Source organism: Malurus melanocephalus, unplaced genomic scaffold (assembly GCF_030028575.1).
Source record: "Malurus melanocephalus ecotype Western Australia unplaced genomic scaffold, MMel_1.1 scaffold_13, whole genome shotgun sequence".
NCBI classification, from domain to species: domain Eukaryota; kingdom Metazoa; phylum Chordata; class Aves; order Passeriformes; family Maluridae; genus Malurus; species Malurus melanocephalus.
Window position 1 is genome coordinate 471,341 of NW_026623245.1, and position 17,887 is coordinate 489,227.

Here is a 17,887-nt window from a genome sequence, read left to right on the forward strand (position 1 = left end):
AGGAGTGACACTGATGGTCTCCAGCCAGGAGCCCACCCGTCCACCCCCCGCRAGCAGGATGACAGCTGCTGTGAAGCTTTTTGAGAGGGGATAGAGTTTAATGCCCTGGAAAATCCAGGACCCTGTGGAGCATGCAGAGGAGTCGCAAATGGGGTGCGTTCGCAGGCACGTGTCATCCACAAGGTGCGTGTGGAGCGTCTGCTATGGAAAGCAGCACGAGGTGCTAACATTTCCTCCAGACCTGGGGCTCAGCCCCTGGATAATGTGACGTGTCCTTGTCCTACACAGTGTCCCTCATGCCATTTACTTTGGAAAGTGGAATCCATGTACTTTGGGTAATGCAGGTTATTTTTTCTGCAATGCTGAAGCCAGGCCACCAATGTTGCTCCAACAGTTTCGGTGTTTGTTGTGTACATTCAGCATCACTTCCAGCTCACCCCTGAACCAGCCTTTGCTCCAGCCTGGTTCCAGCTGGCCAGGCAGGAGCAGGGTGTGCAATGATACAGGGCATCAGTCATCTTTTTGGGGAGGTTTAAAATCTTTTCTTTAGTGGGTGCCTCGACCCACATGCTTCACCTCCATATCCATCTGCCTGGCAGGGATGGCCAGAGGCACGTCCTGTCACCACGGACATCTTGGCCACCGCCAAGGTCGTCACCAGTGGATGCGGGGACTCGTGACTCGCCTGGGAGATGGATGGAGGCATCACTTTCCCACAGCTTGTCATTAGTCCTCACTCTGGAAAGGCTTAGCACTTCCTACCCGGTAAATTATGTGCCATTCCTCAAAAAAGTGGATGAAATAAATGGGGCTAGAGCATGTCTTTTTTGCCTTGAGCTTTAGCGTATTGATTTGGACATATTTCCAGGTCAGGAGTAATCAATTCCCAGGCAGAATAAAATAATTTCAGGCAAACTCTTCGAGCGACTCGTCATTAATTTGCCTTTTGCCGGCACTCATTGAGGCCGGGCGAGATGCGTTCGGCATCCTCCGGAGCGGTGCCCTGGGGATCTCCTGGGGCTGCCGGGAGGGAGGGCGGGGGCCGTCGGGGCTAATGAATGCGCTGTGTTTGCTCATCTTTACAGAGTCACTTATTACTGCTAATTGGGAGGGACAGTTCAAACAGGCACAGAGGAGCAGTTGTCGCGGGAGCGTGACTTGGGTTCCAAGGAGCGGCCGGGAGGACGGCGCTGCCCGGCCCCGGCCCCCCGCGCCCGGCCGCATCCTGCCTTTGTCGGGGACCCCCTCTGGAGCCGGCGGGCTCGAGCAATCCGGGCAGGACGAGGCGTCTCGGGGAGCCGCAGCCAGACGTGCAGCTGTCCGGGACGCGGAGGAAGTCACCAGCTGACGGAAGGGGTGGGCTGCTGGCTCCGCGCACGGGGTCAGCGATGTGCTCCGCATTAATGTGCCCCGCTGCGCCTGGGATGCTGCTCCTGGAGAGCCCCCGGATTTTGGGGGTGGGGGRGGCACGCTAGCACTGGGACTGCGCCCTGCCTTGCTTTGGGTTACTACATGCTCCCTGTCAGGAGGGAGATCTCCCCTCCAAACATAACCATATCTCATCTTTCCCAGCTATTTTTACGTTCAAGTGTTCTCATCCAAGCTCATATTCTTTCATTTATTGCTGCTTTGCCTAATTAAAACCTTTTGGATTATTCCCCTGCACGCCGAGCGCTCCTTGCAGCTGGGTACCAATTCTGTTTCTATAGCAGGATTGACCCGTTACACTCATTTTTAAGAGATTTTTTTAATGTTACTTGGGGGAAAGAGCTAAGCATAAATGTTTTGGAAATAAGAGGAGGATGGGCTTTGTTTCTTGGCCACGATTTTTGGGTTTGTAGTGCTGAACAGCAGTGGGGAGTGGGCTCAGGGAAGTGGGTCTRTGGTGGTGCCAGGGGCTGCATGGGAGGGCACTGTCCCTCTGTCCTTCCCAGGGTCAGATCCATGGGTGCCATGTCCTCTCAGGCTCAGCATGTCCCCAGATGTGTGGTAAAGCAGATGGGTGGGCTCAGGGCTGCTGGTGGGAGGTAGGAGAGGAGGGTGCTACTGYCTTGTTTTGAGAAATAGGGTCTGACTTGAGCCTGCATTTCCATTTTTGCTTCTTCTTTTCTTTTTTAAAATGAAAATGAAAGTTGCCACAGTGAAAATGAAAGGTTTGGTTTCTCTTTGAATGAGTAATTCCTCTCCCTTTAAAAAAAAAACCCCAAACCTCTGTGCCTCCTGTTTGTGGTGCAGGAGGATGGAGATTATGTGCATCTGCAGCRTGACTTTAAATACGCTCCAAAGGCGTATTGTGCACACGTTGTCCCTGAAGAGGATAAACCTAAGGGAACAATCTTAATTTCAGAAGTTTGCATCCACTGCTAAAGCACTGGTAGAAAATGCTCCATGTGTGGCTTGAATCCTGAGCGCTCCTTGAGAGGAGCCCCAGCCCTGACAGAACAGCCAACAAGAGGCATTTTTTCCTTTTGCGTGTGTGGCGCAGATAAATCGAGTTTGTTTTGCAGCCCATTCTGCTTTAGATTTCCTGTGTCATAACTGAATGAATTTGTTGTTCATTGATACCTTAATATATAGGTTGTTGGGGAGGGATTTTTTCTTTTCGAGGAGGAAAACAATGTTCCCTTCACTTGTGCCTGAATGGATTCATTTATTCTCCGTAACCTCCGGAAGTCATTTATTTCGCCCCGCGACAGCTGCAGGGTCTGTTTGTGTAGGAGGGCTGGCAAGGCCCCGGCCCTTCCTCCTGCCCGTGCCCAGCGCCGGCGGGGCCARGATGGGCTCCTGCTCCTCGGCTTTGGGAAGGGCTCGGCAGAAAACTGCACTTTGCCTGTCAGAAATGGTTCTGCTCTGCTTGGGGTGAGGCCACGGCACAGCACTGCTCTCCTCTCCCCAGGGATGGCCTTGAGCATTTATTTCAGTGCCTCTCCGTGTGCTGTGAGTTGCTGATGGGTCCTAATCAGCAGCAATTTAATTAATATACATGCCTTTACAGAGGTTGTGCTTCTCTGTAACTTAGCGGTAACTAAGGGRCGGTGTGGTGGGAACCTGGGATATCTTCCTTTGATTAAAGAAGGAAGGGAATTGCTCACCAAGATGTCAGTGTTGGTCTGCTGTACCCTAAAGCCAAGTTCTCTGAAGCCAGAAATTTCCATCTCCTTAAATGGCCAAAATAAATTTAAAAATCTCATGCTTCCCCAGAAACACTTCCAGACACCCTAAAGCCATTTCCTGGGAGAAATCCCATACATTTGCAGGCTCAGCAGTGCTGGGCCCTGTGGGTTATCCCTGCAAACCTGGAAACAGCTGTCGGAGCTGGTGTAGAAATGGGTAGGGAGGAACTCATGCTGCTGTTGTGTTGGATGTGGCRACACATCCTCTGGTCCCCTTGGACAGGTTAAAAACATCCCTTAATGTCACTCTTGGGCTTTCTTTGCTCAGGTAAAAGAGCATTAAAGGGAATGAGGAGGGAAACCTTCYGTAGATAAGAGATACCAAGCCGTGGATCTGTACTCAGCAAAGTGTGTAATGTCCACTGACCTGGAGATGCTCCTCTGGGCTCTCACTTCGGAGCAGTGTGCCTTGGCACGTGTTTGACTTCCCCAGATCCCTGTGGAACAAGTGTGTGCTAGGTGTTGAATTGRATTGAGAYTTCATTCCTTTCACAGTGAAAGATTGCAGATCAGCAGGTCATCCTTGGTCCAGCCAAAATCTCCTCCTTTGCCACTGYGTCTTGTCCCGTGGCACCCAGAAGCAAATGCAGCTGTGGACGTTTGGCGTTGTGTTCCAAATTCAGCTTATCTCCCGTTGTCCCCACCTGTGCTCTGGTCACCCCCACGTCCCTCCATAGGCAGTGGCCCTGGGCCCCTGCTGCCCTTGGGGACTGGGGCCAGGATGTTTTTCCCTGTGGCACAGCAGCCCTATCACAGCACGCCCTGGAGAGTACCCATCACCCTCAGCCCCTCGGGATGGCCACGGGTGCTGCTCTCCGTGGGTGCTGGGTGCCCAGGGGTGGGAAGGGAGGATGGAGCAGCTCGCTGGGCTCAGCTCAAGGCTGTTCTCTGTCATCCCTAGGCTGGAGAGGCAGCAGCACTGACCAGCTGTGCTAATCAGAAATAATGTGCGGCTTAGCAGAACTTCTCCATTAAAAGGTTTTGGGAATAATGTATAAAATGAATGGTTGGGGTGGTGGGGAGGGAGGGGAGCCCCGGCAGACCCTGGCGCCGAGCTCGCAGTCACGCTGCGCCTAAACCTGGAGCTGGGAATTGGTTTTGATTTTTTTTTTTTGTGTGTTTAAAATTCAAATGTCTGATGTTCTTAAATTGAACAAATGATATTTTAAAAAAATATATCAGGCTCCAACATCTGCAGATTATGATTTGCATTTTGAAATTGGCTGCTTGAATTGAACAAGGATGAATACTGTCACTCTTCTTTCATTCGCTCCGTTTATTTAATGAAATGCTAGAGGTCAACTCTTTGTCCTTAAATTAGTTACTATAAAAATCTTTTTGTACTTTTCTGCTTGTTATGATGTCTTCTAAGCAGAAGAAAAGGTTGCCATTAATTATGTCTTTGTTGAATATGGATATCTATTCAGAGTTAGTTAAACAGTTTCAAACAAAATTAGCATCGAGCAACTCGAAGGCCAGCTTTAGGTTGGTTATCAAGAATTTTTTGCTAAGAGAATGCTCTCCTGCAAGTGTGCATTATCTAATATATTCAGCTTTCAGTTGCTAATTTTTTTTCCAGATGAAGATGGGCTTAATTGAGGTTGTGCTTTTAAGTTTGTAGAGCTCTTCAGCATCTCATACAAAAGCATCTAGAGGCTTTTCATTTGTCTTGAGTATGTTTTAGATGTACAAATATTATTTACTTTAAACTCTAAATCAAAAGGCACGCTGTAACTATTTTAAATAAAACATTATTCTCTGCTGAAATATATATAAATTCAAAGGGGGGCTTTTTTTCATTATCACTTAATTTATGTGAAAGAGCTGCTATTAACAAATTTTAGGATAATATTGCAGGAGCAGTTTAGTCGCTGGTCTCGAACAGGCATTTAGTCATGTAATTTCCTTGTCAGAGATAGAAGCTGTGAATTACGGGTAAGATACAGCTCCAGTTTCATGTGTGGCTCGGAGCTGAGTGCCTCTGGAACAGGGCTTTGGAGATTACACCGCGCTCCTTGTCTGGGGAGTCGCCGTGTGCCGATAAAGTGCAGTTTTTCGGGAATAGCCACACGGGGTGGGTGCCTGTCTCTCCACTGAGGGGTTTGCGCCGGTTTATTCTCCACTCTCAGCCGGTGCCACCCGCAGTCCCCAGGGCAGCTCCTGGTGGCTTTCGGGGGTGAYAGGGCCGTGTTGTTCCCTAAATGCCCATGCCAGGGATGGGATTCTGCTGAGGCTGCTCTCTGCCTGCACCGTGCCTCAGGGGCCTGACAAAAAGCCTTTCCTTGACCCCAGAAATGTTTCTTAACAAACCCTAATAAAGCAAAGCCCATTGGCAGGTCACCCACGCTGTGTGTTTGTGTGAGGCACCCACATTTTCCTGGCTGTGGGGCCTGGGCAGTGTGGAGGGGCCATYGCCAGCTCCTGGTGATCCAGCCCYGAGCCAGACAACAACAGACTGGGGAGCTGGGAATAGAGACAGGAGAAAAAGCTACAAGCAAAAAAAGGAGATAATTAGGAAAAGTAATAAGGAAATATAAACGTGGTAGCAGAGGATTAGTCATAGTCATTGGAAATGCAAATGATCTTCGTGCTCGCTCCCAACATCTTTTTTCTCAGCTTGTGTCTCAGAAAGGATTTTTCTCTCGTTCTGTTTTTTCTCCCTTTTTCCTCTTCCTCAGAGCACCAGTGCTGCTTTCCCAGCAGCATTAAATATTCCCCAAGCTGAGACACTAACCTTGTAATGCTTTTAGGTATAATATACAGATTTTTTTTCATTTTAAATGGTAGCTCATAATGACATTGTGGAGTAGGGATCCCGAGTCAGCCTTATTATCATGGTGTCTCCTTGAGCTGAACCTCTGAGAAATGTGAAGGGGAGACCTTTTGGAATTAACAAATCCTTTAGCTGCCTATAATTATTTATTAAAATAGGCAGCCAGGATAAAGGCCAGGGAGGGGGAGGGAGGAGCAGCATTCCTTTCCCTGTCCATCCCTCTGTGCAGGCACACGTAGATACGCACCCGGGGAGCCAGCAGAGCCTGTGCCGTAGACAGCCTGGTACTTAGAAAKACAAAACAATGGATGTGCAGCAGGAAAGATAAACCGTGCCCAGGTGACGCGTGTTTTTATGAACCGAAGGGAGAAGGCTGCGTCCTGCCCAGTCGGAGCATCCCGCACTGCTGGGGGGTCTCACAGCAGCGCCGAGCAGGCTTGGGAGGAATGTGGGGATGGACCTGTGCTTATGGCGCCAGGGGAAAAGGGAAATAAGGAACAGTGTTTACCCACTCTGCATGTAAGTGGTGAAAGCAAAACCATCCTGCTTCATTAGCGGGGTAAAAGAAAGGGGAAAAAAAGACAAAAAACTCCAAACAAAACCCTATCAAAACCTCAACAAAATCCAAAACAAACAAACAAGAAACACACAAAACAAAACCCCTCCAACCCACCAAACAAACCTTGCTGGGATTTCCCGGAATGCTCACACCGGTGGCCGCAGATGTGTCCAGTTGCATCACCGGCCGCAGCAGCCGGGAGCAGAGAGCTGCCGAGTGTGGCAGCGCTACCATGACCCTCTCCCTGCATCGGCAGAAATTTTATAAACTTCGGCTACTAAAAAAAAAAATCTTTGGGGTCAATTTTCCACTTGTGCCTGTAGCTCTTGAACAAGTACTTTTATGGTTCCTTCTAACATACAGGATTTATCTGCGGCTCTGTGAAGGGCTTTTACATTTAATCCAGCGCTGAAGTAGTAATTTGTTGCCGGCGCTTCCTACCAGGCTTTTCTTTTAACTTTGCCGGGATGCGGGCCCTTTGTGCAGGCTAATCTGCGCCGCACAATGCCGGGGCACCTCGGGGCTGCACCTCAGATGTCTTCYCGGGCTGAGCAAGGGGACTTGGTGAGTGCCTTGCGGTGGGAAGGGGCTGGGGGGCCGGGGGCTGCACCCACCGGCGGCACGGGGAGCCCCGGCACCGGTGCGGTCCTGTCCCGACCTGGTCGGGAACTGAGCTTTTTCCACCGTGTGTTCACGGAGCCGTTGCTGCATGGAATTTATAGGAGCCCCCGTGCCTTTTCTGCAAAGTCTCTATCTGTTTTTTCCCAGTTTACGTGGATAATATTTTTTTTAATCAATTTTAAAGTTACTCTTACATTGGGGATAACGTGTTTGTGTTTGTTTTTTTCCTGGAGGAGGAAGTGCTATATAGGCTGTCTGTATATACTTCATCCTTTTCAGGGAGGGGAAAACTCATGGTGAACGAAAATAATCTTTTGCCAATTCTTTATTTTAATTGAAGTCTCACAGTTTTTAAAAYCATTTTTAAAGCGAGAGTTTCACCCTTCTGCCTTGCAGATGCCTGTCTTTTTTATTACAAATAGTATTGTTTTGATCCCAGGTGATGGATGAATATTTTATTCTAGATACAAAAACATCTTKGGGATATGTTTGGACATAGTAGAAGCATGTGAAATAGTGCCCAACAAATATKAAATAGTCTCTCATAAATAAAGATACCAAAGCCACAATATTAAAAATGGGAGCAGCTCTGTCTGCCTCCCTTTTATCACGACATTTCTAAACCAGACTGATATTACAGGAGGCTTTTTGATGATGGCTCAGCCAAGAAAACGTTGCTGTATTTACATGAATTATGTCTGCACTTTGTATTTTGTCTGGGGGTAACTGGATCCCTTTTCTACATCAGGTAAATGTCGATGTACAGCAGCACCCCATGCTCCTCTTACGGCGCCGCTAAAAAAGCTGCTTTGGGCAGCTGTGTGCCCCAGGTCGGGGCAGGGACAGTCCCCCTCTCATGGCACAGGCAGCCATGAGTTACTGCCCGACCCATCCGGCTCCAAACGGCCGAGCCACAGCCCAGAAATCTCCGTGAGCCGTAAAGAGGGGAGCCCACAGGTAACAGCAGCACGTGGGGAGCTTTATGGGGATGATTTAGTGAATATGAGAACATATTTTGTGCTCCATTGTTTAGACTCAAGAAGGCATAAAATCTTTAACATCTATTTATCATGTAGCTATTTTAATGTAAACATTTGTCTATTTGGATGAAGTGTTTTCATTATTAAGCTAATTTCCACATGTTTCAGATAGACTGATGAGTTCGAAGCAGAGCACTTGCTGATGAGAAACAAAATTCGGCCGCGGCTCAGCCTGCTGTCAGATACATCTTCATTAGTTTTTGTCATTCACTGATGGCAAATGCTCTATAAATGAGATGACGATCAGGTCCGCCTTGATAACTTGCCTTATCTCATTAGTTTTCACATCAAAGTTAATCAGCAATGTGAATTGTAATTGCTGGAAGAGACAATGCAATAGATCACTCGGCCTTTTTTTTTCTGCATGGCATCTTGAAACATCAGCAGGCTGGTGTGAGTAGATAGGCTCCGAAGGAAAATGATGTGGAAAGCATAATAAGCAAGCTGCTCGGAATTAATGAGCTTACCCAATAAGAAAAGAATAACCAATCAATGTGAGCTGGGCAAATATAATTTAGGAATAATTGCTTGATTGGTTGTCTATAGTAGGCTGATTTGACCACACACAAGGATTAAGAATTAAGATGTCAAGGCAAAAAAATAATTTGGCAACTGAGGGCATGTAATTTTTTGTTCCCCTCCCTTTATGACTGAAAGCGATTGCTGTTTGATATGTTATTCCCCGGGAATGAAAACATTAGAAGGACGCGCGCCGATGGGTGGGGTTTTTCCTCTCCTTTATGCTCCTTTTATCATACAAGGTCTTTCAAACCTCACTGGGGATATTGCAGTATGGGACATTAAAAATGAATGGGGGGGGGGGGGAATAAAACTGCAGAAAGCCCTCAAATGTCTTCATTTGTGAGCACTGCATGGAGAGGAGCTGTGGGTCAGAAAGGGCTGCACAAAACGCCGTGCCCGGTATTTGCAGAGCCCGGCCATACCCCACTCCAGATCCAAATCYGGAGCGCAATTCCTGCGCGATGCACGCTTTCCATATAATTTTCCCCACAGCCATTGGCCAATTAGTAAAGAACCCCTTATATTCTTCTATCTAAACTATGGGGAAGGTTCAGCCAGAAGGTAAATTTGCTTTGATCTACATTACACCTAATTGAGTCACCACCAATGTCTCTATCCCAACATCAAGAAATGTGAAAATGTTAGATTATTTCACTGGGGATTAAACCTAATTTTCGCGTGTTCTGCATTAACCTATTAGGCTGACTCATCTGCATTGCTAATGCGGCTCAGGCAGCTGTCACTGCTAAAGAAAAACATGATCATGCAATCCTTGAATGAATGATTCCAGCTCTGATTAGTGTTAGTGAAGTTAGCTGAGCCCTGGTGATAAGGCAGGAAAATTCCCAGGTTGCCAATAGCTTTGAAAATTATCAGACTCTGGGCAAAATGTAGCTGGCGGCGCGCGGGGCCTCCCTCCGAAGGCGGCATTATTTAAGGCCGTCTCTTCGGGCTGCTCGCAGGAACGTGGCTGCTGCAGCTTCTTCCGAGGGGCTGATGCCAGGGGTACGGATTAAAATGCTAATGGGAAGCGACCTGAGCACGGACAGCCGCAGGTTTTTCCCTGCCTGGCTGCGTTCAGGGTTTAAACGCAATTTGCAGAGGGGAGCRGCGGCGATGCCGGAGTGGCTCCAGCCGGGAGAAGGGGCTTGGGCAGCCAGAGCGGCCCCACAGCCAGCACCAACCACGGCCCCGGGCTGGGCTCTGCTCTTTGTTCACAGGGTGCAGGCACCGCCGTCAGCTCCAGCCATTCCTCATTCTATCCATCCGATTTAAATAGGAAAAAAGGGGRAAAAAAGCAACAATGACCCATCCCCTTGAGATGGGAGAAAATTTAGGAGTGAGTTATCCCCGAGTAATAGAGCCAGGAGCCAATTTAATCCGATTAGTGCCTGCCGACAATGGATGCTCCTCTCCCATTGTGGACAGAAGCTTTCACTTTATTTGTTTCTATTAGCCAAGAATCCAAGATATGGAAAAGTGGAATTTTGCCCCGACAATCGACAAAAAAACAAATTGAGGAGAATGGTCTAAAGTGTCAATATTGATCTTTTGGCCCTGATTGTGTGCAGAGAGGACTTGTTGAGTGCCCAAAGTTTGCAGCTCCYGTTGCTGTGTGCTCTTTCTGCTCCCCGTTGCAGGGGGTGGTGGCAGCTCTTGCTGCCGGCATGGTGGGTGTGCAGGGCAGGAGCTGCCAAGGCAGAACAGAGAGATTTCAGTGTGAAAAGACTTGGAGTTGTTGACCAAACCACGGTGCTGATAGGAAATRTAGCAGGGTTGTAAACTGACAGGTACATGTTCATGTAATTCCCAGTTCCTCAGTGAACACACTCGCTGCAGGTGTCGGCAGAGACTCCTTCCCGTCACATTTCATAGGGAGAGACTCCTTTTTACACACTTGGAATGCATTCTCCTGTCTCCCGGCTCACAGCCTGGCATGGCGATATCCGTGACAGCCACGGCATCYGTCAGCATCGCTGGTGGCTCCCTGCTCCCTCTGTAACTGTGGCATCGCTCTGGCAGGGACAGGCCACACCTGGACTCTGTGTGGTGCTGCTGGAGCCATCTCCCCGAGCCAAAGAGATTCCCTCCAGCTCAGGTCGGCTTTGTACTGACCCTTGAGGCCCCTCCAGAGAGCACCGACCTGCTCACACTTTCCTCAGGGTCTGCTGGGTTCTCTCGCTCAGCAGCGCTTGTGACATGGCCAAAAGTGGGCAGTTGACTTGCTGCAAGGCCTGGCTTRTTTTCCTCACTCTTTGGGAGAAGCAGGATGCCCCTCAGTGCTGCCCTGCCCATCCAAAGCCCCACAGACATCCCCAGGAGCTCTGGGAATGCCACACCAGAAATGTCTGAGCCTGGCAGMGACRGGCAGGATGGAGGTGGACACCAAGRTCTACAGAGGATGACCTGTCCTCTTCAGATCAGTATTGCTGGCATTAAAACATGACTTCAGAGCCCCAGGGATTACAAGGGGAATAGGAGGAGAGGGACGTGTGGCAGCAGGAGCACCCTGCTGCTCCAAGGGGCCTTCCTGCGGTCCCCCACCATGGGCTGGCAAGCTTTGAGGTTTTATCCCCAGGTTATTTGCTGACTGGAAAAGCAGCTGTACTTGCAGCACGGGTGCGAAACTGCAGGATGGGAGAGGTGTGTTTTAACATTCCAGGCTSCTGGAGTAGCTTCAGACCAGAATTCTGTCATCCACATCCTCGCAGGTCAGGGGGGAATTTTCCTGAGCACCTATCCCTGTCCTCCCCTGTGGTCTTGCCCTGTGAGTGCCAGCCTACCTGGGAAAAAAAAGGTCAGGGGAAATTATTCCCCAGAGTTACCTCACAAAAGGTACCTCTTATCCTAAAATGGGATTTTGTTGTTCTTCCCTCTGTTACAGTGAGCAGCTCCAGATGTCAACTGAGCAAACTCAGGATCAGCTGCAGTTATTCCAGAGTACGTGTCCACGTGCAGAATTTTCCGGAACAGGTATTTCACTTTAAATTCATGTCCTGTCTTATTCCAGAATATTTTCCCTGTGTAGAGGAGCACTTGGCTGGGGTCTCTGCTTGCTGCCGTACTAGTGATAAGATGGATTGGCTGATCTAATAGGTCTTTTCAATCTCTGATTTTGAAAGCTAAGATTGGGAAATTAATTTCAGAAAGGTCAAAACAGAGCAAGGCTATCCTGCTGCTGTGTGATGGATCCTATTTTTTTTTTAAATCTGCCTATTGAAGGAAAGGTTAGTTATTCAGCATCCTGCAAAAGAAAGAAATAAATAAAGCGAGCCGAGGAACACAAAAGTGTATAGATCTGCCGACCCATTCGCAATCTTCAGTTAATGAAAGCTCCGGGAGCGCTGAGAGGCTGCCGAGCCGGGGGCACCGACCCCGCGGGGCGGGGAGCGGGGTGCTCCCCCTCCACCCGCACAGCACGCGTGGCCGGAGCCCCGCAGCCGCGGTGGCCGGAGCGTGGGAGGTCTGCTCCCACCCCGCGCTTGGGAAAACGCTGAGGAAATCCCCGGGGTGTTAACAAAAACCCGGCCCGAGGCACCGTGAGGTTGGTGAAGGGCAGCGGCGTCGCTCAGGGACCGCTCTGGTCGTGGGGAGGTTTGAGGAGTTCTGCCGTGTGTTTTTAGTCTGGAAAGAAACAGAAAACTCCGAAGGAAAGAGGGGTAAAAGGGAAAACCAAGGCATCTCATCGGCATTTCTCTGCTTTTTGTTTATTTSTTCTTTTCTAATGCACAGCCAAACAGTAAAATGGAAAGTAAATTGCTTCAGTGCTTTAAAAAGGGATCGGGGGAGAGCAAAGGGGCCACTTGGAGGGGAATCACTTCTTTATTAACAACAAAATAGATTCCTCTTGTTTGGGTTTTTTTTTTTTTCGCCTCTCCACGTGGTATTTTCAGCAACCTACTGACCTGTCCTTCCWCTGTCCCCTTCTCTTCTTGTGGATGAGTATGTGAGGTTGGATTTTGGGAAGTGGGGAGAAATCTGCTTGTTTCAGTAGCACCGATKAGACCCTGCCCTGTCCCAGCAGCCCGAGGACGGTGTGCCGTGCCTGGGAGCTGCCACCTGCGGAGAGTCCCGAATGAAGCTGTGTGGCTGCTGTGCCGGGGTTTGCTGTGCCGCCTGATATCCCAGCGGGTTTACCGATATTTACTACGGTGTTGCAGGGAAGGTTGGGGCGGAGGACAGGCCGAGGTAGCTGAAGAATTGAGCTGCAGCCATTCCGGAACTGATGGGGCACCTTTCCCTGATTTAAGGACAGGCTGTCCCATGAGCTCTAACTCAGGTCTCTTCGGAGCAACCCCAGAGAATTCTGCTGATTGCTCTGGAGATGAGATCCTGACTGGAATACCTAGCCAATGCAACATTAATTAACACACTCACCTCAGATGTAATTCACCCCTGAACCTGTATAAGCCAGTGTCACTTTACAGGTCCCTCTCTACAGAAAATACTAAACCTGTATGGATCCAGAGCTGCCCCAGCCGTTCCTGGAGCTCTCCACTTTTTGCTTCTCCTGTTGCTTTCTGCACTCAGCTATACAAAACCAAAACAGGTTTAATAGGTAACATAAATATCTCCAGTGGAGGATTATGCTCCCATAATCAATAGTGAATTATAATTATTAGTCAATATAGACAAACGACTTAATTGTTTTAACACATCAAGCCACACTGGAGATAAAAGATAACTTGGGAAATGGGTTGCATGTTTCATTCTGAACACAAGATGCCAGGGAAAACACTGGAGCACACAAACCCATCTGGGTTATCTTTTCCCAGCAAAAATTTGAGGCAGGTTTGACTGGACACTAGAGCGCCTCTATAAATGGGATTAAACTCCCCACAGCAAGGGCTGGGGAAGCTGCTGGGCGTCACTTAGCCTGTCCTTTCCAAGGYTTCCCTCACTGCTAATTCCAGAAACATTGGGGCAATTCAGATGGAAAGAGGTTTCCAAAGTCCCAAATATATCCTGCTTCCCAAAGCTTGATACTGGAATTAGGCATACAGTGGAAAAAAATAGGAACTCTCTGTGAGTAGAAAAATAGGAGATTTTGGAATGAGTATTGGCTCAGCTGGAGGAATCAGCTGTGGGRAGGGGACACTGGAATGTGCTGTAGGTGTCAAGAGTGATCCGGGAGCTGCTCCCGCCCGGGAGCCGCTCTGGCTGTGAGCTCGGGCTGTGCGTGGGGCCGGGGTCTGCCCTCGGTGCGTGCACAGGGAGCTGCGCTCAGCAGGCTTTGGGAAAGGCTTTTGTAGGGATGCGTGTGTGGTCCCGGCACATGGAAAAGGCGGTGCAGAGCCCCCGGCCCTGGGAGCAGCTCCCTGTCTGTGCAGTGGCTTTCCCGCGGGATGCTGGCACCCTGGGAGATGCTTTTGCCCCAAGAGCAGGTGCTGCAGTGGGACGCGGGAGGTTTTTTAACAGATATTTTGGCTCTTTACYGCTTCCTAAGCAGAACTTGTTCCTCCCTGCCTGCAGAGACAGGGACGGGGCTGCCGCACAGCAGGATGTTTCCAGCGTTTTTTGTCTTTTTGCCTTTTTAAAAAGCCCTTCTATGATATAGAAGCTGGGCAGAGTTCTTGTACCTTGGAATTTCTTACCGTAACTTTCAGGGGACTTTTTCCCAACTCTTCATGTTCCTCTCCTATGAAAGTGCACCTTTACCTGCAAGAGAATCCAGGTGTCCAGTACTCAAGCTTAGGGTCAAAAAGGCATTTGGGGCTTTATTGTCCCTTTTTTTCCTTTTTTTTTTTTTTTTTTTTTTTTTTTTTTTTTTTTTTTGAAAGTGCATTGTGAACTTTTTCAAATACAACCTCTGCTTAACCATGTAATTTGAATGTTTTATTATCATTAATATAATAACTTCACATTGAGTGTGCACTTGTAGCAAATTGGCAGGGAAAAATACAGTAATTCTTGATGAGGATGCAAGAGTGAGGTGCCACAAAGGTGTGGCTCTGTTGGCACAGCCCAGAGACAAGCAGTGTGTGGGGCACAAAGTCCCCAAAAACCTGTTCCTGCCCCAGCATGTGCTGGCATGTGGCTTGAGCTCCTTGATCAGGATCCCTCACCTTGGGACTGTCCCAGCTTTCCTGGGAGCTTTGCCCTGGCTGAGGGTCCCACCCCAGCACTGCTGTGTGAGCTGTGGGTCCTCAACCTTTGGCCGATCCCAGGAAGACCGGGGGAATAGCCATAAACTCCATTTAAATAGGGAGCTGGTGGGAGGGAGAGGGGAACATTTATTATCATCTAATCCTGCTCAGATTTTCTACACCATATGTCTGAGCAGCAGAACATGTGAAATGTGTACTAATTACTCTGCCTGTGTCATGTGTGTATATTTTATATGCAGTCCCTGACCTTTTTGTTAATAACTTCACATTATATTCATTGACCTGAAACAAATTGAATTCAGTGGCACTCACTCCAGAACTGAATTACATAGTCTTCTTAATTGGTCTCTTATTTAAATGTGGAAAAGTAACAGTTTACCACCTGTAATTATTTTTTTTCCTTAAGAAATTCCTGTGGAGAGTGTGCGTTGTGTGTCCATGCACATGTGCTGGGGGGAATTATCACAGGAGCCCCAAGCCCTGTTCACACCGTGGGGCAGAATAAAAACCCCTAAAAGTTCTGTTCCTCTGAAGCAAAACCACTTGTAAAAGTCTGTGAAAGCCCTGGAACARTCATCTCCCCTCCTGGGGGAAAGGGCAGCCTGGGCCAGCAGCCCCACTCAGCCCTGGCCCCCACAAGGCAGCGTGGCCCCCACCCTTTTCCAGGTCCCATCCCAGCCCCGAGCACGGAGAGCCGAGGTGGTAGCGCAGGTGCTGCTCTGGGAATGCCAACCCGCCGTGGGAGAGAGCCCGGCCGGCTGGAATCTCCGCTCCGCTTTTATCCTTCTGAGGCTGAGTTAATTGCCGAAGCCGCGAGGAGGAGACTTATTCTTTACTTACTATATTTAACTTAAAAATGCAAATGTTATTAGTGTCCCGATCAGTGATAAGAGTGCCTTTGTGCCAGGCTTTAACCTCCATTAGGGGGGATTAGGAGAACGTATCCACATTGGCATTTTCCGAGTGTCACTGTGACAGCACTTGCTGCACAAATGCCTGGCTGTCACACTGAGGTTTATCACCAGGTTTTTTCCTGCGAATGCAGACTAATAAGCCCAGAAATTACAATTGCCTCCCTGCCGAATCTGTGATAGGCGGAAATAATGATATCAGTGCCCTGCTAATCTCCTGCCTCCGCGCTTGGCACCAGCCTATTGAGTCACCTGTCATAYGCCGCTTTGATGAGGCGAATTCAATCTCTCAGCTATAATGACAATGGAGCCATTTTAATGTTTGGAAATGATTATGTGAAGGTTTCTCTTTGCTCTGTCTTGGCAAGCAAACCAGGTCAGTGTTCCGGCTGCGTCTCCCACTGCCACTAACGACTTGGAAGGAGCCGGCCTGTATTAAGTGGATATGCCAAGTTATTAGAAAGGAGATGCTGAAGGCAGCTGGAGCCGGGGGACTCTTTTTATTTCCTTTTTCACAGCAAGCGTGAGCCTGAGAAGATGCTTCACACATGTGAGCATCTCCCACGCGCCCGTGGTGCCTGCCAGGCTGCGAGAGCCCTGCGTGCCGCGTGCAGGCAGCCACAGGCTCCTCACCCCAAAATCCACCTGGGAATTRCTGGCTTTGCACAACAGGCTGCAGGGAGCTGTCTCAGCAAACAAACCCAGCTCCCAAATCTGTCCCAAGCCCTCCAGCCTGCTGGTATGTTGGGATGGGGGCTGCTGGAGAGCTGCATCTGTGGCCTGGCTGGCCAGCCATGGAGAGAATCTCATGCGCGGGTTTCCCACCTGGGTGTCGGTGTCAATTCAATTTGTGGTAGGGACACTGAATTTCTCCTCTCAAGTGTCTCTGCCTGTGAAACTGGGTCACACCCAGCCTTTGAACAGGAGCTGAAACTCTTGGTTTATTTGAATAYGTAAAAGGAAAAGAACTACATTTCCTCAAGCTGCTGGAGGTCCCAAATTCATKGAGGAAGGCATCTCCAGCTGGATGAGGGTTTAGGTCACCTTGGAGAAGTTCGGGGTCTGTCAGAGCCCACTGCTGGAATTCCATAGGTTGGGTACAATCTGAGGACTCTCTGTGCTGCCCAGGCTTCCAGCTGGATGGCCTCTCCCTGGTGTATCTGCCAGGATCCTGTGGGATGTGGGTGATGCAGTCATGGCCCGGTCCTGCAGAGAGACCAGCACATCCAGGCAGGAAGCAATGCTTCCCATGCAGTTCCATCGCCACTGCCCTRCATTAAGGTGTGGCACCTCCAGGGTGGGCAAGGGGTTGTCTCCATCTTCCCTTTAGCCTTTCCTGCTACGGGATGGGTATGTATYGATATAACATAAATTTTCTGGAATCTTGACCAAGTCTTTGCTAGTGGAGGGATRAAGCAGTGGAATTTCAGATGTCAAGTGTTTATTAAGGTGAGTGTTTGAGGCCGGCCCCAGATGGGTGTTCGGGGCTCGGCTCTTCAGCGGGTGAAAGGCAAATGTTGGGCTGGAGAGAGGGGATGGAGCAGAACCCAATTGACCCGCACCGTGCAGGAAGTRTTGCTGGGCGCCTTTCACCGAGGGTCCTTGCAAAGAAATCTTTTTTATTAGAGATGAGTGCTGAAATTATTTCAAGGAAGTGATTATCTTGTCTAAGAACTGTGCTCRCATGAGTGACTGCCATGGATAGAATTAAGGCAGAAAATTCAGAGATTGGCTGAGCAAGCTTCGAAACATTGGTGGCACACAGGGCTGTCACCTCAAGTGTGTATGGATGCACTTGGCAGGAGCTTGGCTCTGTTTGCTCTGTTGGGAATGGGATGGATGGTGAGATCGATGCCTGGATGTCTGCATTCAGGGATACTTTGGGTTTGGATACGTCCTCACCATCCTGGAAGAGCCCAAGCCTCACCATCCTGGAAGAGCCCAGCTTGGCTTGGGCATCATCCCGCTCCTCTGGCAGCCTTGATCCTGCTTTGCAGGGAGCTGGGTGCCACCAGCCCCACGCACCCCCACATCTCCCCTAATTAAGGCAGCCAATCTAATTAGGGCGGCGCCCCGCGCAGCCGCCCCATGGGGGCGCATCAAAGCCAGCGTGGGGCGCGCGCACGGGCAGCGCAATTACCCAAGTTAAGAAAACATCCCTGCAATTAGCGAGGCAACTCC

General features: G+C 49.3%; 1 long non-coding RNA gene across 1 annotated transcript in view; it reads left to right on the top strand.

Moving 5' to 3' along the window:
* The window catches only part of LOC130582805 (uncharacterized), a 69,311-nt gene that overhangs the window by 33,691 nt on the left and 17,733 nt on the right, over positions 1 to 17,887 (top strand). Inside the window, exon 4 of the long non-coding RNA XR_008966346.1 lies at positions 11,573 to 11,661. This is a non-coding gene — a long non-coding RNA (uncharacterized LOC130582805). The remainder of the gene's footprint in view (positions 1 to 11,572; positions 11,662 to 17,887) is intronic.